We start from the raw sequence: 25,452 nt of genomic DNA on the forward strand, positions 1-25,452 counted from the left end.
TTCAAATATATAAAGCATCTCTAATGTACATGCCCTTTAACGGCAAACACCTTTTTTGGTGAGAAAGCCAATTCCTGCCTGGAGCGATTCAGAAACAGTTGCGCTAGGGCGCACTTGCTAGGCCTAGCCTCCCCAATGGAAACTGTTTCACAAATAATATAGGCAGTCTTCATGTTTTTCCCAGGGTGCATCATTCTCATGAGCAACAGTCGTCTTAAATGATCCAAACACCCCAACTGATGTACCTCTCCTTTCAGGGTGGGTGTTGATCTAGGGGACACCACCAACATCAATACCACCATCCTCCACTGGCTTTACTGCCTCAAAAACTCTTTTACTCTAACCCCTCGCTTTCACATCACCAGCTTCCAGGGGAGGAGGATCTGTCATTTCTGTGTCTATTAGAATATATCATGATGGAATACTGGATAATACAACAGATCTGCATGTGTTAACCTCTACTTGTCCTATCTTTTCTGTTAAACAGCTCCCTTTCCAGTAGCATATGCCTCCGGCACTTGCCTCAGTCTAGGATCTGGAAGTTCTTGCCTTGCTTTGCAAAGGTGCCATAGAAGTGGTACCCTTGGATTGTACTCCCTTTATCTATTGCTCCTGTGCGAGATCAACACTTGGAAACACTGTCTTGGAAGCTTCTGGATTCTTCATTAGCCAAACACTTAGTGGAAATATGACCTCATATTTCCACTATCTCCTCTTAATTAAACTGTAGTGCTCTTGATCCCACATCTTCAAATATTTCGAGCACAGCCTGAAAAAGCAATATAGTGTTTCAAAGTTTCTCTTCAAACTCTTGCTTCTCCACCCTCCCACTTTCCCCATTCCCTCATAATCATTAATGCTTTTTAAATTCTTCCCTGCTCCATTGTAAAGCGCTTACCTGAAATGACAGTACAGAGTTCCAAAGTCTCCCTTTGGTCTCTTGTTTATCCATCCTTCTGTATACTTTGTGTAGAGAGCCAGCACCACCCTCTAGGACCTTTTGTGATAGGTGTTCCTGATTCTCTTTCAGTTGTACATCCTTGAGTGATCTGCTCAGCCCTAGCCCCAAGTCTTGCCAGACAAATCTCTCTGCCTCTCTTTTACTGGCACTTGGACAGTTTCTCTGCTTTTCCTTTTGGCTTCCTTACCAATTTAAATTTTCCTCCATTGATGTGTTTCCCATGGCTCACCACCCATTCCTTTTTGCCAGTAACTCCTGTCAATCAAAGGGTGGTTGGAATCTCTGAAACTACAGGACACCTACTTTCATATGTGAATTCTGCGTACTCACAGGCACTGCCTGAGGTACACTGTGGGGTTTCAGCACTATATGTTTACTGTTTTACTATTTAATCTGACGTAAAGGTCCAAACGTCCAAGTATATTTTAAGTAGGCCTGACTCAATCTTAGGTAAAGGGAGTCGCCATTTTTTCTTAATGTTGGGTAATGGGAGTCGCCATTTTTCCCCAAATCATGCAGAATCATTGTCGTGTCTGCTACTGATGCTGATTTCGTTTGACCTTATAATTCCTAGAACTGTGAGAGTGTCCAGTCATTCAGACAATGACATGGAGATCGTAGCTTTAGTGACATCAGTTGGGGACATGTGTCTGGCTATCACAATGTCAAGGTCAAATAAGAGCGAGGACAGACATATTCAAAACAGTGTAGTCTGAATTGACGTCCATTTACCTTTATTTGCATCAAGGTCTAGGTTTCAGACATATCCTGATGTTCAAGAAATTCTGACACAAATGATCTTGTGTCAGAAATTTCAATCCTTGGCAAGAGATAGTATAAAGGACTGCCACTTGATCACATTGTCAAGAGAGGTCCTCCGTCCAGATTATTGCACAAGATACTGCCCGAGGCTGTTTTGATTGCTGCAAGCAGACCAAGAAGATGCTACATAACACCTGATGCAGATAACTAGCTCAATCCAGGAGAAAAGACACAGCTTTGGCGTCTATATTCATTTCTCAGGAACACTGTCTTCACGTCTCACTGATAACCAGAGCCTTTGCGCTCAACAAGGTATGCAGTGCATTGCTTCTCCCTAAAGTCCAAATTGCAAGTTCTACATTTCATGCTCTCCAAGTGTAGCACATAGAATTAAATGTTAGGGAGTTAGCTTTTAAATGACATTTTAACTATGTTAGAAATGTTCATTGTATTCTTGGCCACAAATGCATATTTGCTGTTTTTCTGATATTCTGTGTGGTTATTTTAGATGTGCTGAGATACCTCCTCTCTCTGTTGCAATAAATGCTTTTAGTTAAGTGTCTTTTCTTCTTAGTGCCAATTGTGTGTGTGATATTGTAAAGAGCGAAAAAGGTTTGTTTCTGATACCACAGTGTTCCAGATCCAGTGTTTAGGATTGTTAGGAATCCAAAAGCAATGATTCAACTTCAACAACGTATTGGGTGGGGTTCTGTGGGCCTACATTAAGCTGTCTTTCACATTCAGCGCTGATCCGTTGAAACAAGTTCACACGTTTCGCCTGTGGGTGAGAACGCAAATCTTGCAGAGTTACACCAGAGTAGTAGTTTATGCAATAGACCTGACTACCACTCTGCTAGTATTCACCAAAGTGCTGGTGACCGCTTCCCTATAGTGGTCTGGAGTCCAGTTATTTCCGTTCATTGACAACTGGCTTGGGCAGACATAGAACATCCTCAGTGCATCATGACTTGTCGCATGGTCAAGATAGGCCCAGTAAGGAACACCACCACTTACATGCCCATGTTTCTTAAGTTTCCTTCTCTTTACACACACTGATCTTTGACATACATTTGTGTGCACTACAATGCAGGATAACATTCTCTGAATTGACATAGCTTACCTTTCCACTTCGTATGTTAGGATGAGGCCCTCCTAAGGGCAAAATCACAATGAGGGGACTCTGGTCCCCATTATAAAGGTACTTGCAAAATACTGTGCTCAAACTGCATTTGGCCTGCCTTGCCCAGAAGGACTTCCTCTCTTCGATTTTAAGGAGCACCATTCAGATTCTGTTGGACAACCTGACCACTGTCCATTATATCAACAAGCAGAGTGGAATAAGGTATTGGTCTGGTTAGGGAGGTAACATGGTTGTGGTGATGGGCTATACAGCAATGCATTTTCCTAGTTGTCGTCCACTTCACATTCACCTCAGTGTGATGGTGGATGCCGTGAGTTATCTCTACCTAAGGCACCGCAAGTGAGAGATTCACCCCGAAGTGACAGACATGATCTTCTCCAAAATGGGATATCCATGCATGGACCTTTCCGCCAAGACCTCAATTGGGTTCTGCTTCTGTTGAGAGTCAGGCGGAAGGTGCCAGAGGACTGAACACAAAAGATCCTGATATTCCAAGGTACCCCAACCTGTTGGAACCCAGCACCTTGCCCCTTGTGCCTTTCCTTTGCAGGGTGGACCTGTTTTCACAGCATGGCGGTCTGGTCCTCCACACCAATCCTTTTTGTACAGTGCCAAGTAGAGGTCTTCTCTTTACCTACGAAAGTGGTGGAGATCATTTTGGCTGCCAGGAAACCTGCTAATTATGTGGGCTGCTGGAGTAAGTTGTGTGGGTTCAAAGGCTTGAATCCATTTCGGTCCAGTTTTTCTGATGTTCTACGATTCACTCTATCTCTTCTCCAACAGGACTCTGAGTTCTAATGTTAAGCGATATTTGACTGCCCAATGAGCCCTCATGTGCCTCCCTGACCATTCTTTCCTATTTATGTTGCCAGTTGCAGCATGCTTTCTTATTGGTTTACTTTTTAGGTTTTGTCTGCTCAGCTCTTGCGCTGTGCTTGCAAAATCTCTTGTAGATTAAAAAAAAAAAGGGTCTGGAACCCACCCATTACTATCTTTACTTACAATTGGCTGGCTCCCACGTAGGTCTTGTTTGCTTCCTTCATATTGGTCAGTGCCTCCTCCTTGCCTCTGTCTTCCTCCTAGGCATCTGCGTCTTCATCCATGCCGTGGAGCTTGGACTAAGTACTGCTTCCTGTGACCAGTGTCCATCCTCTGGCTACAGGCTCCTGTCCGCAGTCACACTGTTGTGTTTTGATCCACCTTCCGCCCTCTCTCCCTTGTGTTTTCACCTCCCACCTTGCGCCTGCTCTCCTTTGTGTTTTCAGTCGCCCAACCCATCCAGCTCTCCTATGTGTTTTCAGCTCCACCACTCCCCCCCCCCTCCCGCTCTATGTTTCATTTTCAACCCACGCAACACCCCTTCCCGCGCTCCATTGTATTTTTAAACAACACCCACCCCCTCCCATTCCAATGTCGGAATCCCCTTTGATGCAGTAATTTGAAGCATCAAACTAATGTTGTATTGGCACATCAATGTGGAGCGCTCTTGCCCACCAGCCCCCTATCACTTTCTGGTCTTGCTCCATAACCCCACCTTCTCCGCTGTTCCCCCAGCCTGCTGTAGTGGCAACAAGACTACTTGTTGCTTTGTGCATCTGTTACAATTAAATCAACGCACAGAAAGACCTTTTTCTCTCTGGGGGAACCCAAGCATCCGACTAATGTTGGACCGGCACTTCATTGAGGAGCACTCGTTGCATAAAGCACTCACCTGTCATCCGCTGTTGTTGGCTGAGTGCGCTTCTGCCCTTTTTATACCACTATTTGGAGCCCTCACAAATTCTTTTGTCATTGACAGAGACTGCAGACCCATCTATCTGCAGGCACTGATGCAGCTTGTGCACAAATGTCTCTAAACAAGAGACTTGGGGCCTCATGTACGTAGCCGAATACCGGTCGGTAACGGCCGATTTTCGGTAATTATACCGTTACCGACCGGTATTTAGGCTTGTGACATGTAGGGGGCTCATTTCTGTATTCGGTAATTTACCGAATCGGTAAATTCCGAATACAGAAATGCGATGTAGGGGGAGTGTGTGGGTGTTGTTTGGAGTCGGTATTTACCACCAACTAATAGTTGGTGGTAAATAAAGAATGGATGTGTAAAAGTATTTTATAGCGCTTAGAATTGTGCAATGTGGCAGACATACATGCCCTTAGGGCATGTATGTGTGCCACATGTGCACACATGGCCGAATCAGGGGTGCAACAAGGTGTCAATGTGACACCCTGCCACCCTTGCATGTGCTCCCCCATTACCGAATCGGTATTTACCGATTCGGTAATGAGGCATACCTTTCCATCAATGGGAAGGTATGCCTCATTACCGAATCGGTAAATACCGATTCGGTAATTACCGAATTTTTCCGATTCGGTAATATTTACCGACTCATTACCAACATTGCATTTACCACTTCATAAATACCGAATCGGTATGATTCGGTATTTATGAAGTGGTAAATGCAAGCCCACCTACATGAGGCCCCGGATGTCTCAGAGCAACACCCCTAGTTTAAACGATGTGGAACAACATTTGTAGAAAAAAAAAAACATTGACAAAGCCAAGTAGATATCAGGTAGGCAAAACCTATTGGGTTTGCCAACGCTTGTTATTTATTTGCACCCATTCTGTGCATTTTTCCACTGTTGGGTTTGAATTTGCTGCTAACCTTCCGAGCCAGTGCACACTTGACTTGTTCCACAGCTGATGATGATTTCTTGGTGGCAGCAGTATCGGACCGGCGAATTTCAGGCCCTTTTGTGCAGGCCAACTTTCATAGTGCTTTACCTAGAGAAACTAGTTAATTACACCTGCATACAGTTCTGCCAAAGGTTGTCAGCCTTTCACTTAGCCAGTCTGTCACTCTTCTGACCTTTCCTTGTGTTTTTCACTCCACCAAAGCAGAGGAGTGACTACACAGATTTGAACCCCCAGATTTCTCACATTATGAGTAAGTACCAAAGAAATACTCCTGGAGCTGGAATTGAGTTAGGCTGATTATTCTAGGAAGTCATGCAACACAACCATGGCAAAGTACCCATGACTGCAAGCCTGAGTGGAGAAGCATTAATTCTCAGCCAAAGTGTGTACGGATAAGCACATGGCCACCCGGCAAATATCAACCACCAGGATGCCCCAGATGGGGCAGCAGAAATCACCATGGCTCAAGTCGAGTGGGCATGAATGCTAGCTGGATGGTCTTCCTTGGCCAAAGCATAGCAGATCTCCATGCAAAGGACAGCCGGAGATGAGAGTATGCATTTGGTTACCACTTTGCTCTTGTTGGCTTCTGTGTTGCTATCTTTCGTCCATGTTGCTTCTCTCCCACTGTGGTCCGCATTGCTCTTTAGCGTCCTTCTTCCCCTTCTCGCTGTGTTGTTCTATTCCTCATGTGCTTAGCTGCTGCCACATATTGTTCTTTCCCTTGTGCCGCCTGCACACACACTTTTTCTTTCCCCCAACACATTTCCCGTGCGCATGCCACCCTTTTTTATTAAATAAAAAATATTGCTTATTTTTTTTGAGGGCCACACAAGATCTTTTGGCCAGTGGGTTTATTTATTTATTTGAGCGATCTAACTGGTGCCCTCCATCTTTAATCGGTCAATAAAAAAAGAAAAGAAAAAGGTGCACACAACATTCTGGTGGCATGAGCATTTTTTATGATATACGTGCGTGAGCCAACAGAATGATGCGAGCACCAATAGCGGCCACCTCATCACATACATTTTTGGGGTGTGGATACTAAACAGTACAATCAAAAACCTTGCTTTTTACTGCAATGCTGTTCAGCATCGTCAAAAAGAATTTGCAAGGCCAGTGGGTCCCAAAGACGAGACACAAACTTGTTATCCTCTCTGACCATCCTGCCTGTCTTTTGCTATACAGAGTCGTTCCTTGTTCACCTGGCTTATGTCACTGCTCTGTTCAGGCTCCTGGAGGTAGTGGTTAGTTTCTGAGGTCACGCAAGTCACACAGTAATCCCTGTATTAAGGCTTTGAACCTGTTCCTTTGTTTATTTGTCCGCTCTCTCTCTTCCCTGTACCTTGCGCCTTGAAAGCATTCCTTGGTATCATTTTAACAACCCCCCCCTCACCCCCCCCCACTATGTCTTTCCCTTTCCCACTCCCACCATACCCTTTGTGGTCCTGGAATCTGGGGCTGGATGCAGAAGTATTGTGACTGTCACCTTAGGAATCCCCCTGGACAGAATTTAGGCTATCCCTTTATTTTTTTGTGTTCCTTTTACTCCCAAATTCTTCTGCTTGTTCCTTGCTCTGTGTGGACATGTTTGCTTTTCCATTTTCCCCGTCCGCCATTGCCCTTTTCTTCCACAATGCTCGTTGGGCTTTTGAAGGCCGTGATTAACTGCTGCCTAATATAATGGCCTTTGGGCTCCCTATTTGATTTAATTTGCCCATGGAAGGACTTCAGGCCAAGATTCCTTCACCTGCAGTCATCCTTCATGCTTACCTGGGATCTACCTCCAGATGATGGCGGACAAGGTGAGACGGACCACATGCACATCTGAACGGCAGGAATCTGGGGCAATACTACCCAGCAAGTTAGTGCCATATGTTGCCTTATCTGCTTGCAGTGTCTCTAAATGTCCCGCAATGCAAAAACATCAGGAGCACAGCACCCACATACAGGACCCAACCCAACCTAATGGACTAACCTACCATGATGCTCACCATACAACAACTTACTTCAGCTTATCACACCATGCGTACCCACCCTTTGTAGCATCTTATTTAACCACACCCTATAGTACACCACACCACCATTGTATTCAGGATTGTTTTCGACCTCCTCACACAATATAACTGAGGTTAGTATCTGAGATATTCTGCACGAGAGTAGCACCTGGGCTGTGGGGGTCGATGACCGTGTTAACCTCGTGTCCCAGAGACAAGATAAAAAAATTATTTCAAAAGTACAGTCAATAAGAAAGGACTGACTCAAAAAGGGATTATGAGACCAGAAATTTAGGAAAAAACATGTAGGTTTATTACAAATTTAAATGTGTGTTACAGAAACTAGAAAATTGCAGCAGTAATCTCATTGCATAAGATATTTGCCATGGAGGCTGTCCAATACAGACTAATGCAATAATGAGCAAAAACATAGAAAGGGTAAGACTCGAGAATCCAGCAAATTAATTGAAAATCGGGCAGCAGCCCTAGTAGAAATCCTAAAGATCAAACTCACTTCCAAACTCAATATCCTATGCAGCCATGTCTGATAGAAACGTCTAACCGCATATTCCTTACCTCTGAATTTCCCTAGGCATCAGATTGGATCCGGAATATTTTTTGTGAGCAGTAGCTCTGCTCACCGGTAGGTGACGTTGACTAGGTTCTACTTGGCGTTTTCTGCACTCGAAGTGACATCTGCGCCACCTATATAGCATCGTCCCAGGGGTGCTCATGTCAGATGTTTTCTTTCTGCGCCAGCCAGTACTGATCCGAAGAAGAGCTACCCCCTGTAATTTTTTGACAGAATTATTTTTACGTTTTATAACTGTTTTTGAGTGACCTCCTGGTGTGTCTAGATGTCATCTCTCTAAGAGCGGTTTTAAGCCTTATGGCACCTGTCACTGGCCGATGTCTGTGACAGACCCGCACCTCATCTGTCTGAGTTCCCTGGATAGCGACGACGACACCAAGACATGCCCCGGTTGCTGGGTTATGGCCCTGAAGACTTTGAGGGAGCGGTCCCTGTAGGTGCTATTGACCAGGCACGCGACTCTGCAGAAATTGAGATCTTGGTCAGGGGGAAGGTCCCAGGATCGTTCATGGAGTCCGAAGTCCACTTCATCCCATTTGAAGACACTCCGGTAAGAGGCCCAAGAAAAAGAGCAAGAAGTTGATGCGCCCTTTGACGTCTCCTTGCCCATTGGCTGATGAAACGAGGGCACATCAGCACCCGAGGGATGGTTCTTTGGAGCCTGCACCTAGGCTGATGTCACGGCTCCCTGACTTTCCGGTGGCCGCCCAACTCCAAGTTCTATGAAGCCATGCATCTGATTTTTGGGTGGCCCGACCCTAGTCGACGTGGCTTCTTTTCCCACAGGTGTTGTAGGCGGCCCCCATCCACTTCTGTGCCGGCGGCTCTCAAAACGGACAGCCACCAGGGATCAATTCCTGGATTCAGACCGACACCGGTCATGCCTTCTTGACCTTCCCCATCCCCAATGCCCAAACTCCCGGTTATGCCATCCCCACTGTGAGCTACGACACAGAGCCAATGGGTTTTATCCGGCACTGACTCCCAGGCCAACAGGAACCGCGCTTGTTAGATCGGAGCCTGAGTCCTACTCCCATGAGCTAGGACTCGGGTGGAATGGGAGGGGTCGCTGGATCCTGAAGAATACCAGTCCTACATAGAAGACCCTACTGTAGATAGTAGTGAGGAACTTGGTGCAGCCAGTGGACTGGATACTTCTGCAGATACTAGTATGCTTTCTCCCCCTACCATGCCTACGGAGGAGGGAGCCTTGTATGCATTGGTGGCGTGGAAGCCAGCTGAGGCCCTTGACCTTCAGTTGCCATTGGTGGCAGTCAAGAACAACATCTTCACAGAGGTGCTGCAAATGGTAGTTTCCTCATCGGAAACCCCCACCACTACCTCTGTTTAATGCTGCCCTCGCTGACGTCTTGTTGGAATTTGGTCCAAGCCGAACACACAAGCGTCTGTGAATAGGACGATCGCACACTGCCATAACCCCGCACCTGGGGACCCAAACTTCGTCACCCAACACTCTACCCCGGAGAGCTTGGTAGTCCAAGCCTCAATTCCCCAGGCCGTATTCCCTATCACTCCCCCCGGACAGTGAATCCAAAAGGCTGGACTCTTTTGGGAAGAAAATCTTTTCTTCTGCTAGCCTAGCATTGAGGTCTGTGAACACTGCTTTCCTTTTGGGCCGTTACTCCCACACTCTGTGGGACATGTTGCGGAAGTGCTGCCACAGGTCCTGGAGGAGGCCCTGTTGCAGGGATTCAGCTCAGGAAGAGAACTATGCTTGGGACCATAGAACATCAGTAGTTAGGGACTGAGTCACCAAACCACCTAAGTACCATGAGCCTGAGTTCGACTAGCTATAGTGTCTCACTTGCCCTCCTACCCATAACCAGCGGAACAAGTGAATTGACTCCCCAGAGCACAACACTCCTGATCCTCTCAGGTGTCACGGTGCAAGACACTCCCTTTCGCTCACACACTCGTTATCGTCCACAATCAGATATGAAAGAAACACGACGGAAGTTTGAAATGTTTATTTAAACTATTGTGCTCTGAAACGCAGTATACGTGCCACAATAAGAAAATAAATGCCTAGCAAAAATACCATCCTCATTGTCAATAAATCGTATATTCTGAAAAGTCCTGTCATATTATAAGATATAATAGCTTAAACCCACCATCCCTTCTACAGAAGCAAACTGATTATACAGCAAATATCTCTGGGTTTAGCAGTGCACCCCGTACCTTAGCATACAGCATTCTACATCTCAGATACAGCAGTGATCTTCCCTCAGGAAATGCGTTTCTCTCTGTCAGTTACCTTGCTGTGCATACCTATATGACGAGGTTCACATGTTCATAAACAACAGCTGCTTTTCTGTGTTGTGTCTAGGTGTGAGTGCCTGACCAGAACAAAATAACAAGGGACATTGTTGTTTGACCTTGTCTGCTGTTCAGACTAAATCCCAGGAAAGAACAGAACAAGAAAACAACTGCAGGTTCTGTGTGAAAATATAATGTAGCACAAAAGCAAACGTGTTTATGTAGTAGCGTGTGCAAAGCTATTGAGGCCTGTGATGTGCACAGATAGGCTAACATAGGAAAAACTACAATAGGTCCTGTATAGAACAGATGACGCCCTCCCCTTGGTCAGGAAGGAAGCACGCATAGGGATGACAGAAATAAGAAAATAAGCAAACTCAAACATAGCATTATGAATCAAAAATAATTTCAGGAACAGACAAATGACAATTTGAGAAGAAAAACCCCCAATTGGTGCTAGTCAGAGGAATCGACCACATACGTGGACATTGTAGAGGTGTAGGACTCCATAACGGTGTCCGTTTCCATGTAGATGGACAGGTCTGTAGCCCAGTTCACAAGCTCTTGCTCAGAGATGCTCAGTCTTGCTGTACGCCTTTCTGCCCATACCACTCCTACCCAAAATTCTCAAGAAGATCAGGAATAACCAGGCCCAAGTCATCCTTGTGGCTTTGGACTGGGTACAGAGAATCTGGTATCCCGAGCTACTGAGCATGGCCATCGATTCTCCGATCAGGGTGCCCCTTCGGGAGGATCTTCAGTTGCAGCAGCAGGGAATGGTTCACCACCTGAGCCTGTCCACTCTCCGCCTTCTTGCGTGAAGATTGAACAGTGGCAGTTGACAGCTTTCGACCTTCTCTCAAAGTCTGCATGTGATTCTGGCAGCCAGGCGTTCCTCCACCAATACAGTATACGCCTGCTGTTGGAAATAAATTGTTGCATTGTGTGCAGAAAAGTTGATTGAGCCCCTTTCTGCCCCTCTTTCCGATATGTTACTTGTTGCTTTCCCTTGCCCAGCAGGGCTCTGCACTGGGCACCATTAAGGAATGTCTTTCTGCGCTGTCTGCCTTCTTGTGGCTACCTGACGAACCCTCTTTGTTTAAATCCCCTATTGTACATAGGTTTTGAAAAGTCTTGTTCACCTCCCCCCACCCCCCTTCACCATTCATTATGCCTCAGTGGGACCTAAATTGTGTTCTTACATTTTCGATGTGTGCTCAGTTTGAGCCTTTATATAACTGATGATTTGGGCTCCTCATGCTCAAAACAGCCTTCCTGGTGGCCCTTACATCTGTCTGTAGAGTCAGTGAGCTGTAGTTATTGTCCTCCAAGCCATTGTATCTCTCTACCCACACTGATGAAGTGGTGCTTCGCACAAGGGCCTCCTTTCTGCCGAAAGTGGTCACACCTTTCCATGTAGTGTTGCTCAAATATGAATTTAACACAGTTGGTTTAATCAAACACTACAGCTGGGGGTGCAGTACACAGAAACTTGTCTGCTGACTAACTCAAAGTACAATCATTTTGAAAGTCTTTTTATACATTGTTGAAGCATGATAAAACAATTCACAGATCCTGATTTGGGAGTAGAATGGGGGTCTTGTAATGAAGCCAAAACTTACTCCCAACTGATGACAAAGGCAGGTGGGTCTCGACCTTGCATGGACACGACGGACACTGGGTAATGTCTCCAGCTGTCTGTAATGGGGAGCAAGTGATCACTGCGTGTGTAGTATGTGCTGTGTCCTGATTGGTTAAGTGTTCCTAGCTTCATGTGGCATCTAACTTTATGGTGTTTTGGGAACACACGCCACTCTGGCCATATGCGTTTTATTGGGGCCAGTCTCCCAGGACCATTGTGGTGTCACTACCTTTCTATGAGACTAATCTGGGTTTTTCATGTTCGAGCATTTGTCCTGCTGGTTACGTGTCACCCCACCTGTGATCGGTCAATTGGTAGCTTCAGGCCTAGGGCGCAGGGCCTGCCTCACCACATATTTCTGACTCTCGGTTAATAGAGAGGTCATATCGGGGGATTTCAGCAAATGATTCAATTTCATTTTTGTACATACACGTATTTTTGCGAACATCAACATCAATGTTAACAATTGGACAGTCCATCACCCGAAACTACCTTCTACGCTCCTCCACATTCCTTTAAAGAAGAGGAGCGACTCCACCGTCTGGACCCCAAAAAAGTGTTGTCATTCTACTTGTCCGCAAACTAAAGTTCTGGGTGGAGGGCCAACTCTTCGTGGGGTATGTTGGTGCTAAGGAAGATCAGACTGTGTAGAATCGCACATCTCGCTTGGTCGTGCTTTGCATCAAAATCTGCTACCCATTGGCCAAGAAGCAACCTCATGAAGCAAGCTCATTCCACTAGAGCTAAATCTGTGACCACTGCATTAATTCATGTAGCTCCAGTTCTTGATATTTGCCAGGCAGCAACGCGGGCTTTGCTGCACACGTGTACCAACATTACTGTCTGGACAGTTACATAAACAATAGAAAGCAATTGTGAATAAATGCAATATTGTGTGGAAGCAAGAAGAGCCTGGGAATGTAGCTAAAGGCTTCCTCCAGTGGGTTCTTCGATAATAATGTCATACAAAATGTACAGTGTACATTTTGCTGTAAATAGTGGCAAGCAAGAAAATAAAGTCACAGAATGATTACCGTGATGCATCCATTTTAAACAAAGATGGCAGTGAACCCTGAGTTTTAATCTAAGTAGGAAACATATTTCCAAACATGAAACCACCTGACAAATTCTAGGCGACACCTTAACCCAACCCAATGCACCACGGCACATCTCGCAACATCCTACAGAAGCACTAGTTGACATACATTATCCTAAATCGCTGCATAGCCTCGCATCATGGCGCAATGTGCAAGACCACATTGATGAGTGACATCATGAATTTCATCCAGTCCAACACCACCACAAGCCCCACAGTTGCAGCAAGTTAAAATGCACACCACTCCACATTATAGAATTCCACATCACAGCTTCCGCTTTGGCACCAATCACACAAAACTACATAGCACAAATAGTCAGACCAAGATTAACCACATAATTCCACAACACACCACATTGCTGATAAAACACTCCTAATCATAAAATATAACATTTTACTCCCACACCAAATCAATCGACACTTCTTTCCATATTGCTTCTTACAGCCAGACCACATAAACCATAAAGTCTTTCAACATGTTCCCGCACACCATACCACAGTACACTACACAGAACATAATTCGCAATGTGAAACTAATCCTAACCATATAACAGCAGTGCTCCACATTAGGTAATCAAACACCACAACCCAATGATGTGGTTTCTAAACTTCACCGCATTGCACACTTCATATCATACAAAACCACACTACAGCTCCTAAGAAAACATTAAGGACAGCGAAACTGGTCCTGTTAAGCGTTCCCCTGTTTTGGCCTTCGTGCTTTTTTCATCTTCCCCTTCCTCCTCTTTCACATATACACTCTTTCCTTTTGTTTCTGCTCTGCTCCTTTCACTGTCACTCACCCCCCCCCCTTATCCATCGCTATTTCCTCGCCTTTTCACCCTCCCCTCGTCTCCACCCTCTCTCTAAGTTTGTTTTCCACTAACTGCCCTCACCACAACACATTCTCCCAACCCTCACTCCCTTCCACCCACTTCCCCTGTTCCTTTCTTTCCCCCGGCCCCCTTTTCTTTCTGATCTTCCTCTTTCCTCACGCCTTCTCTCCGCCTCCTCCTCCTCCTCATCGCCCACTTCTTTTGCCATTTACTCCCTCATCTCTTGTCCCACACGGGAGTCGGCTGGCTCGACCATCCACCCAGTCCTGTGCCAGGTATGAAACCCCTCAGACAAGGACAGCTCCACATGAAACACTGCACAATGATTATCTTAACATTATCACTGCGCAACCACGACCTTAACACACAGCAATTACACCAAATAAAAGGCCACAAATAAAAGGTGTTCATCGTCGAAAGGACATTCAGGACCTAACGATGACAACGCTAACTTTATATAGCGGAAGGGCTCTTCCACCCCAACACACACTACAAACACCCCGAAGAAACCACACGTGACATATTCAAGATGCACTTATCATTGGTCAGAACATCTCAAGATCCGTCACTCCTGTGGAACCCCCGCTGACCCAAGCTCACTCAGGCGAGGACAGGGGCGATTAACCCTCCCAGTAACTCTAGCCCCCAAGGTCAAACCTATCGCAACCATATCTTGCCCACATAAAGAACCAAATAATTGATTAATGTTGAGTTGTACAAAACAATAACAAACGGATCTTGCAGTGTGTAGAGTATGCGCTCCCCAATGAGGTGTGTCGTGCTATTGACAGATAAGATGTGTATTGTTTCCCAGTCCAATGGTGCTAATGGTATCGACCTCAGAAGGGTCAAGGCCTGAGTGAACCTGTTGGGATTCAACCCGTGACCATGGAGTTCAGTGCAGATCCCTGGAGCGGATGGAAGATACTTGTCCCTGTGATCACATGGTAAGCGTCAACCAATCGCTGTGCTGTTTCACCTGGACAGACCGGTCTTCTCAATTTCATACTGTTATTCAATGTGTTTAGAAATGATCTGAAAGTAACAATTGTTTGTGTTTATTAGAAGGAATTAGTTCTTTCACATCAGTCTCTGTAAGTGACATTCCGATTCTTTTGGTGACCTTGAGTGGGTGAACAAGGGGGGTCCTGGACTCCTCTAAGTTTAATTCCGTTCCCGCCGCCTTCCTTCGGAGACCCTATGAGGGGGGCCTCGCGCCGCCTGGTCTAACGCCCCTCAATGGCACCTTCAAGGACATCCCTCCGTTTCCTGAATTGGATTTGGACTAAATACTTTGCACACTGTTCCTGGCACACTTTCTTTTGTAAATATTCGCCTTTGAAACTGGTGTTCTAGTAAATCTGTTTATTTTATTTTGTTCAAGTTTGAGTACTGAAATTAATATTTCTCAGGTGTTGATTAGCTTGGTTATGAGTTTTTCCGGTAGAGGGCAGCATCGAGCTTTTTCTTCTGTGTATTTTGATTGAGTTTCTGAATTCAATGAAACGTTTTTGTCAGTTTAAAACTTATTTGAATTTAAATTATTTTTGCATAAATATACACAATGCAACTTTGCCGAAAATCCTAGGATAAACGTTCTTACGTCATTGATAGTTGAGTACGGGCAGTATTGGACGAAGTACAAAACCATACTTTTATTTCAGACTCCAGTTTTCCAATAGATCGATATCACATCGAAATGATTTTTAGCCACGACAGTTTTCTTTGACCGATCGTGTTGTATTTCGACATAAAACCGGTCGTCGCCATGAAGCAACATCATCATAAAGTCCGATTTAGAGGTTCTAATCTAAATGTACTTCGCTTTTATGGTCATTAGTTACTGTTTTCACTACATCTGTGGCGTCTGTGAGGTCTGATGGTATGGAGCCTGTTAAATCCGGGCTCTTTTCAGGGCCTTAAGTGCGTCTAAAAATTAAAAAGTGAGGAGGGGGCGATCTGAAAGGGTCGTCCCGTAACCTACGTAATTGGCCTAAACATGCAAAGTCAATTTTCGTGGTTTCCTTAGTGTGCCACCGGCAGGCGTTTTGGCTCTGAGCCGCCTTTTATTACATCCAGATGTAGAACACAACAACGGACACATAACTAAAACCAGCCAGAACTACTGGCCTTATCGAAGGTTGTTAGCTGTTTAAGATCAGCTCAACAGGCTCAGCAATGATTTTGTTGTAAATAATTGATATTATAATTGTTTCAATTCTGAAATTGTGAGACTGTGAAATAAACATTACTGTGGCAGGGGTAGTGGCCTTCAGAGTGCCTCAATCACTCCCCTTGTCCAATCTGCATATCTTACACCACAACTCTTTCCCCTTCAGCGCCCTCTTTACACTTCAGCGCCCTCTTTACACTCTCTTCTAAATGCACTTCCTCACATCTCCTTCACTTCTCCACCCCAGAAACGCATAATGCACCCCTACGCCCTGTAAGCACTTAATTTCCCTTTTACCTTGACTCTTATGTACCGCCTTCACACACATTTGCACAGAATAACAATTGCATTGGAATAGGTCACCTTTGCTCTGTGCGCTCTGCAGAGAGGCCAAGGATTGGATGACCATGAATTCTGAACTCCGTTTTGCCCCACTGGCAGGCACAGGGACAACCTCGCACTGTCTTCAGCCTCCAATCCCGAGCTCTCAATCGTGGCCCTGTTATAAACACCTGCGGGCGACTCCGTTGAAAGTATACACTATACACGAATAGTATGCTGCAGAAGAGAATGCCACAGAGACAGAACATCCTGGAAATAGATATTAAACTGTGAGGGAATGTATGATTACATCTTATGAAATATGACGGTAAGTAAATCGCTCACATGGATTACCTTAACGTTTAAACCATTCTTGTTTAGAAATCAATCAGTGTTTTTACATTACAGTTAAGGACATAAATATAGGGCCTGATAAGGACCCATTTCAGTGTCCGTCTTTAATTACTTTTACGTCAAAAAACGGAGGAGGGACAAGGAGCTAATTGGAAAGAGGTCCTGAACCAATGCTCCTGAGATTAATGCAAAATCACAATGGATGGTTTCAGTTCCTTCAGAAAAGAGGGGTTTACAGCGGAAAAATAAGCTGTAAAGAAGGGGATGTCTCCATAGGATAGGTGAGTGTGCAGAGAGGAGAGAGAGTGTACTCCTTTGTGTGGTACTTGGTGCCCTCACACACCCTTGCGAGTGTATAGCATCATCATTGGGCAAGGTTGCTCCTCGTCGGGGTGGCGCTGCAGTCCCTCACGGGCCCTTGTTAGGGGCTATCTGATGGAGATCTTTTAAGGAGTTGCCGCATTTGTGTCTGAGGGTATGTGGGTAGGGAAGTGATAGTGAGTGAAAGATAAAAATGAGCCAGGGGACCTTAGTGATTTATTCAGAGGACACCTGGTTCAGAGTAAAAGATTCACGGGGATGGAGATGCACTGTAGTGTCAATTGGAGAGGGGAAACAAGACCAAATAGAATCCCACTTCTCTCAACCCGTGTAGTATGTGACTAAAGTGATTTTTTAAGCAGGGGTCAACATGTTTCGTGCTGTAGAGTGGTCCCTAGTGGATCCCAAAGTGCTTCATCAGGACCATATAAAAAACAGAGTAACGGGAATCGGGAGAAGACAACCTGTATTCCCGTGTATATCCTAATTAAGATTAGTTAGACCGATATAGTCTCTGGACACGTTATTGTACGTAAGTCCTATTCACAGCCCTCCCTGAATAGGAGAAGGGCTCCGTCGGCGATACCGCGAGTGAGGTAGAAATCCTAGCTCACGATCGGGAAACCTACCCGTCCAGCCGTACTGCCGGTAGCACGGCTGGACGGGTAGGTTTCCCGATCGTGAGCTAGGAGGTTGTCTTCTCCTGATTCCTGTTACTCTGTTTTCTATATGGTCTTGTTTCCCCTCTCCAATTGACACTACAGTGCATCTCCATCCCCGTGAATCTTTTACTCTGAACCAGGTGTCCTCTGAATAAATCACTAAGGTCCCCTGGCTCATTTTTATCTTTCACTCACTATCACTTCCCTACCCACATACCCTCAGACACAAATACGGCAACTCCTTAAAAGATCTCCATCAGAGAGCCCCTAACAAGGGCCCGTGAGGGACTGCAGCGCCACCCCCACGAGGAGCAACCTTGCCCAATGATGATGCTATACACTCGCAAGGGTGTGTGAGGGCACCAAGTACCACACAAAGGAGTACACTCTCTCTCCTCTCTGCACACTCACCTATCCTATGGAGACATCCACTTCTTTACAGCTTATTTTTCCGCTGTAAACCCCTCTTTTCTGAAGGAACTGAAACCATCCATTGTGATTTCGTCTTTAATTACTGCCAGGTCTGAGACCTGCATGGACCCGGCCCACTTAAAGCCCTGGTGCTATTCCATTCTGTCACGTTTAACATGGCCGCCCTTTCTTTGCAAGCTCCAGGCCTCACTCAGTGTTGGTTCTGACCGCTTGACCTTAATTTGTGACATGTAAGGTTATCTTGTGACTCCATGTCACTATAGACACTTGCTCCAGTCCTTGTTTTGTGTTTAGCGACCTGACGCCTTCTGGGATCCGTAATCCAGGTTTACTTCAACTGATCCACAAAGACATCTGAAAGCAATGCAGTGTAAAAGACAAGCCCAGGACTGGAGCATTGCGTTCTTGGTGGCGTGGTCCTCATGTTAGCCATACATACACATAAACCCTCTTTCTTGTGTGTGCCACTTTATTTCATTTCCTTGATAGAGGAGCGATGAGGCATTCCAGGTGCACTGGGATCCACCCTGTGCTCATCCTTGATCACCGATTTTGGAGTCAAAAACAGATGAGGGGCAAAAGGCGAGGGTACTTGGAGTGTACCTCGCTTGTCATGTTATTGTGACCTTTCTGCATGGCATGCATGATACCTGAATTGACCAAACACATACAAAATATTTGTGACACCCACACTTCTGATGATTCTACTTAAGCAAATGGGTGATGCTATGTTTTATGTTCCGTCATGTTACGCCGAGTTGCAGAGTGCACTATCGCCGGGAGGGTATCCTGGCGCTGACCAGGGTGAGCCTGGCCACACTGAGGGCCTAGTGGGACGACTTGAAAAGCCAGGTCTTCAGCTTCTTGTGGAATTAAAGAAGTAAAGAGGAGGCTCATCTGTCTAGTGCCAGGTCGTTCCATGCTTTAGGAGCAATGTAGGAGAAGGCTCGGCCATCGGATCTGGGCTTCCATACATGTGGGATGTGTGTAAGTAGGAGTCCGGGTGAGTGGGGATGTTTAGAAGGTTTGTGAAAACAGATATGATTGTTGTGGTATGTTGGGTTAGTGTTATGTAGTTTCTTGAAAGTGGGGGTGAGGTGTTTGAATTGTGCTAGTTTGTGTGTGGGGAGCCAGTGGAGCTCTTTCAGGTGTGGTGTGATGTGAGTAGATTGAGTCAAGGCCAGGATGCAAAGGTCCTCATACCTGATAGCACTGCACGGCTGTACTAAAAGTAGTACCGCGCTATACAGTTCTTTGGTTACATAACGGTGTGCTTCAGTCATCCGAGTTGTTCATAACAATCCATAGAGAGGAACAAGCTCAGCAGCAATTTATTTTCCCTTTCAATGCCTTCTTAACCATTTTGGTTGGTAATGGGCTACTGCGGTGCAATTCGAGAGGCCTTGTTTGTAAGACCCGGCCCTCCATTTGAAAAGCCTGAATAGATTTCTCAGAAGTGCCAGAAAGATCCTATTTGGAGTCTTAATGTGAACCACTGTTTCCAGTCAGCAGCCCACTATGCCATGCAGTTGAAGCAAGATGTCTCCTGTCTCTACATTTAGTGATATTATACATCAGAGGCTTCCATCTTGATGTACAGTCGTTTGAGTAGCCATTGTGGAGCTAGTAATAGCCACTGGGGGACTACGTCCTTGTGCATGCTGCATGTACATACACGATCATCTGATCACTGCAGCATATATGATTTCTTGCATATGATATCTGGGATGCCACTGATGGTATCAATCAAGCTCATTGAGCTGTGGCGGCCGGCAAGATTAAAATCAGGTGAGGTAAAATGCAAAACAACTCACCATATACCATGGAGCCACGTCCGGTGTCACTCTCCTCTGCGGTGACTCTAGCAGACAGCAGGAAAGGGAAGGACTTCCTCCCTTGTGCAACGTGATTCCAACCAACCCTGGGGCTGCCACTCCAGGATTGGTTGGAGCTCAAGGATTGGCTGGAGCAGGCTAGCTCAGCACTCATTTTGCAGCTGGGGGCCTATGTGTGCAATCAATCACTATGGCTGTTTCTGAAGTGGCTGAAGTGTGCATGTCAGATTGGTCCGCTGTAGGCAGCGGGCCAATCTGACATGTGTACTGGCAGGGGCTGCAGTAATAGTGCAATTGCACAAATCAGCCTGCCCCCCCTGCTGTAACAGCACGAGCCTGCGACCAGGATAAAATTGTATTTATTACCGTTTTATTAATGTGTGTGCCTGCTGCGCTCGTAGCGGCTAGGGCGACGCTCCTCTGCCATAATGGAGGAGCAGCCACTGTCATTGAGTCCTTTCGGCTGTGCTTGGAGGGTATCACCAGTAGAGCTCTTTTCCCCAGCTGGATCATGCTTGGTCATCGGACAGTGTTTTTACGTCCCAGGAAAAGAGGCAAACATTTTAAAACCTTTCGTACGCGGTGGCTGGCTTGGTATCTTTTCAGGGCTTGATGCAATCACTAGGTGCAAGCACCAGAGAGGGTGTACAAGCGCCGCTACTAATTAAGTTCTGACAGGGTGATCTGAGGATCAGCGTGGAAGGATTTGAAATGGGATGTGTTTTGCTCTCCACACCTATAAATAATAGAAAACAGAATCTTAGGGGAATTCAAGTGAAAAAGAAATGTTAACTGGATTTAATAATAGAAACCATCTTACCATGCAGCGCTTGCTACCACAATCTTGCTGCTTTGTACTACAAAGACCCCCAGTGACTTTTCACTGGCCACGCTTTTGTTGAATTATCATGTTAACAATTTATTAGCTGCCTTTTCAAGTAATTGGCACGGTTCTTTTTCACAAAATGAGGAAATAGGAAATAGCAGAATAGTGGCCTTACTTTACAAATAAAAGAACAGAATTGTCTGAGGAAATTAAATTTAAATATCAATTTTATTTCCATTGAATTCACAATGTGCTATTTCGAGAACTGTCCAGTGCTTGATGGAGATATAGTAGTATTTGTACTCAAGTCTTTTGTCTTCAAATATGGTGCCTATAAAATAGAAGTACCCATCTTCTGTTCCTCTCTTGCCTCAGATGGCTTCAGTGTAAGTGTACGTCAACACCGTGGATGGTGTTCTAAACAGAAAAAGGGGTGATTTTGTGCATGGCAGTCTAAGAAATGCCTTGGTAAATATTGGTTCTTGAATACCGACTGATCATATTTTTTCCAGATGCATTTAAGTATGAATCACAGTTATCCGATGAATCTATATGTCACTACACTTGGATTCATATGGACGAACAGCTTATTTTGTTAAAGCACAGGTTCGATAAAGTTGTGAAATAAAATGTAACATGCATGCAACGATAAACAGCATTTAATGTAAAGCATTAAAAGTGGCCATATAGAGGTACTCAGTCCCAACTTCTTGGGAGTTATTATTCAGTGGCCAACCAGTGGGCCTCTTTAGGTCTGGTGTTAGCCAAGCCTTTTTAATTTTCCTAAAATTATATACATAGCCAGCCCTCATCAACCATTGGTCTGTTAATTGCATCAGTCACATTTATCTCCCGCCCAACACAGCATGGGGCAGTGGGTCAGTCAGCCCACTTCAGCCATTTTCACTATGAGGGACATCATTCTGTCCTTTCACAAGGAGCACATCCAGAGGCAAAGTAGTTTCCTTAAGTTTTGGGGACTACTATGGCAATATGAGCTTCATGTGACCAACCAAAATATTTTTGCTTTCAGCCGTTTTCGTTCTTTAGATTGGTTAGGGTCTGGTAGCTTCCACAGCCTTAATGTTTTGCCAAAACCATAACAAAAATAAAAAGCACTGAAAAAGCCAAAGAGGTGGCTACCAACTCCAGACCCTTTGGGTTTGCCAATGATTGTTTTTGTGGGAGGTACGTTTTGTGTGTGAAATTTTATGTGGATTGATATGCCTATTTTTTGTTTTACACATCACAGAAGGGTCAGCCTGAAGAAATGATAAATACACATTGTTATGGCTTTAACCAAGTTACCCCTAACTTGCTCCATGTCAATTCTCTGGAACAAACCTGTGTGTTCAAAATGTCATAAAGACTGGATCAGTTTTAACGGTAGTACATTGGGTTGTATGACGGAGTAGCGCATGCCAAAACAATGCATGCTTTTTAATGCCGTCATTACAACGCTTGCGTCTTTAGCATGCATGCCTTTACAACGAAAACTTTTACTACACACAGGCGTGCAACGCCCGTTGGGCTCAAAGGGCTTCAGATCCCCCGACCCCGTCGTGTGTGTCAGCCCGGGCTGAGACAGCTTCCCAGACAAGCACATAGACAGTTTTTGAGCTGTTATGATCTGGTGTCCGTCTTACTGCAGGCGCACCCGATTACTTCACAGGTCTTTAAAAGACAATTTACTTGTTAACGAGGCTTTGTTTTTCTTTCACCCCTTCTTAGAGCCCCTGCATCTTCACTCTGCCAATTGCTGGAAGAATTAGCCCCCCCCTCACCCCCCGAAATTTTTATTACTCCCCCCTGAAATTTTACTTTAGTTGCGCCTCTGTCCACACATTCACCTTTACCACGTCTGCGTGTACATCTAAATTTAAAATACTCCTTTGTCCAGCTCCAGCGGTGAGGGCTTAGTACCACAGCGCACTAGTTGATTTAATTGATTTAAAGATAATACGTTTGAAAACTGTTGGTGCTCACTCTTCGTGGTCCACCGCACAACTACCACCCTTATTACACAAATAATCCTCTGAGAGGAGGAGCGCCAATGTCAGTTAATAGCACAATTAATTGTTGTGATCCTTCTAATAATAAGTCCTCAAACATTGATTTCAATTGAACAAGATCCTCTTTTTTATTTGATTATCCAACAAAAGTTCATCACAAGCAAATTCCAGTAGGTTTATGTCCGCCGAGAATTATATTCCAATATTTGGATAAAAATTTTGCTTTTTATGCCAACCAATGCGTTTCGTCCTAAACGGACATCATCAGGGCTGAAATAATAAAACATACAGAAAATATATCAGAAAATGTTATCTTCCCTAATTAATAGTTACCTAAACAAATCCAATACGACCTATGAAATTTCAAAATACACCCACATTTCCTGCCTATTTCCATTCTGAGTAATCCATAATCAAGATGGAGAAAAAATGATATCAAAGCTATTTTTTTTATATTTACATGTTCAGATGATCATGCCAATTAATTTAAGCACAATATTTTTTTCTTTTAAAAAACAAAAATTCCTAATGCGATCTTCTTATTCGTAGTCATTTGAAAATGAATTAAAGTTCCTTAATGAAATTTATTTTGATAATTACTCATGATCCACACTTAATGGATTAAGTCCTTCCTGAGCCCCCAGGTCCATTTTCCAAGCAATGAAGTTACCCCAGTCAATCTAGCCCCTATATTTACAAGGCAAGTGCATATGCCAACCAGCATATGAGGTTGGTCTACTTTCATACGTAGATTTAAAAAGAAAATTGCCTCCCTCTTTAATACAGGTCCTATATATCCCTGATGTATTATAAAGCGAAACTAGGTAAGTGAAGAAACCCTATATTATTCATTGTTCCCTTATCAATATGTTGATATCCATCATTTGATGTCACTCACCAAACTTTGTATTCGTTTTATAAATCCAGCGTTCTGTTCCTTGATTATATATCTTCAAAAGAAGTATTCTGAGGAAGGCAGAACAAGAACCCATTATTACCTATATTAATACATCTAAATTTACATTGTAAAGGCATGCTTGGTACGGATGGTTAAAGTTTAATGGTAAAGCTAATCCTTATATGTAAATCAGCCTAAATGAATCCCGCAGTTTTGCAAGGCTTACAGTTCGGCAGTCTGAGCATATACAAATAATCAAAGCTGAATAGTGAAGACAGACTGATAGTGCAATATATCCCCCTGTCTGTCCCTGAAGGTAGCGGTCATCTTAGAACATGTCCCTATACATATCGTGCTCACTCATAATGCGCATTAAATGGACTGACACCAATACTTCAGATCATCACATTCAATTGAAAAAATAAATGACAGTGAAATGCACAGTCTTGAAAGCAGACCAAATGGTCTCGAGATACCCAGCATTACGAATCATACCGTCTCTGCCAAGATCACAGTTATTAACCACTTGTATATATATACGGCAGAAGGCCTGTGAATGAGAGGAAAATAGACAATTGCGCCTAAACACCCAGCAGTGTATGTGCCGGCAGTAGTGGAACGGACCGTCCACTTGTCCGGCTAACAGCATCATGGAAACGGGCCGTCTACTCATCCGGCTAACAATATCAGGGGTAACTGCAGGGCCTTGACCCTCCATGCCAGTCAATGCATTGGGTATTGGGTGACCAACTGGCATGGGTGCAAATTCAGGACAGTGAGTGCAAAAATTCAGGACAAAGGGTCAAAATTCAGGACACAAATTCAGGACAGAAGGTCAGAATTCAGGACGGAAATTCGGGACAAAAGGTACATTTTTCATACACATCACAGAAAGTTGCGCAATAGTGCATAAGTAAATAGACAACCAACACAAGCACAAGTCAAAATAAGTTTATTTTAGGTTGAGAGAACCTTGCACTCATTGCATCTGTTGTGTATGCGAGTGAAACACACTTGCGTGAAGAAAAAGATCAAAGCGGAAGGCTTCTCTGATCTTATATGCCCCCTCTGCCCCCCTGAAAAAAAACACCGTATCCTAAATGCTGTCACTGGGCAGAGAGGCCCATTATCATTCTGTATGTGATAATTAGGCCAACATACAGAATGATAATGAGCCTGATAGCAGTCTGTGCCAGGTCGGGTAGTGGCTGCTGCAGGCCACAGATCACAGCAGGAGCGTGAGTTGGCCCCTGCAGTGAGAGTTACAGGCTGCTTGCAGGGGGCAGCTCACGCCAATGTCTGAAATTACGTTATAGGACTGTTCAGAAACACTTCTGGTCTACCTACTCCCTGCCCTCTCTGAGTACTGGTGGGTGCAACCCCTCACCATCTGCAAGGTCCCCCCTCTATAAAAGCAGGCAATGTAGAAAATAGGGGCTACAACTCTTATTTTGCTGAAGGGGTTGGTAACCGTGAGTGCCACCGATTCATAAATTAAATGAACAAATACAGAAGTTACTTGTGGTTTTATTCTTTTCTTTAGTTGATTGAACTTCCTTTGCCGTCATCAAAGCAAGGGTGAGAGCTCGGACAGTCGAGACTGAAACGGCTGC

Source organism: Triturus cristatus, chromosome 3_2 (genome assembly GCF_964204655.1).
Source record: "Triturus cristatus chromosome 3_2, aTriCri1.1, whole genome shotgun sequence".
Lineage (NCBI taxonomy): Eukaryota > Metazoa > Chordata > Amphibia > Caudata > Salamandridae > Triturus > Triturus cristatus.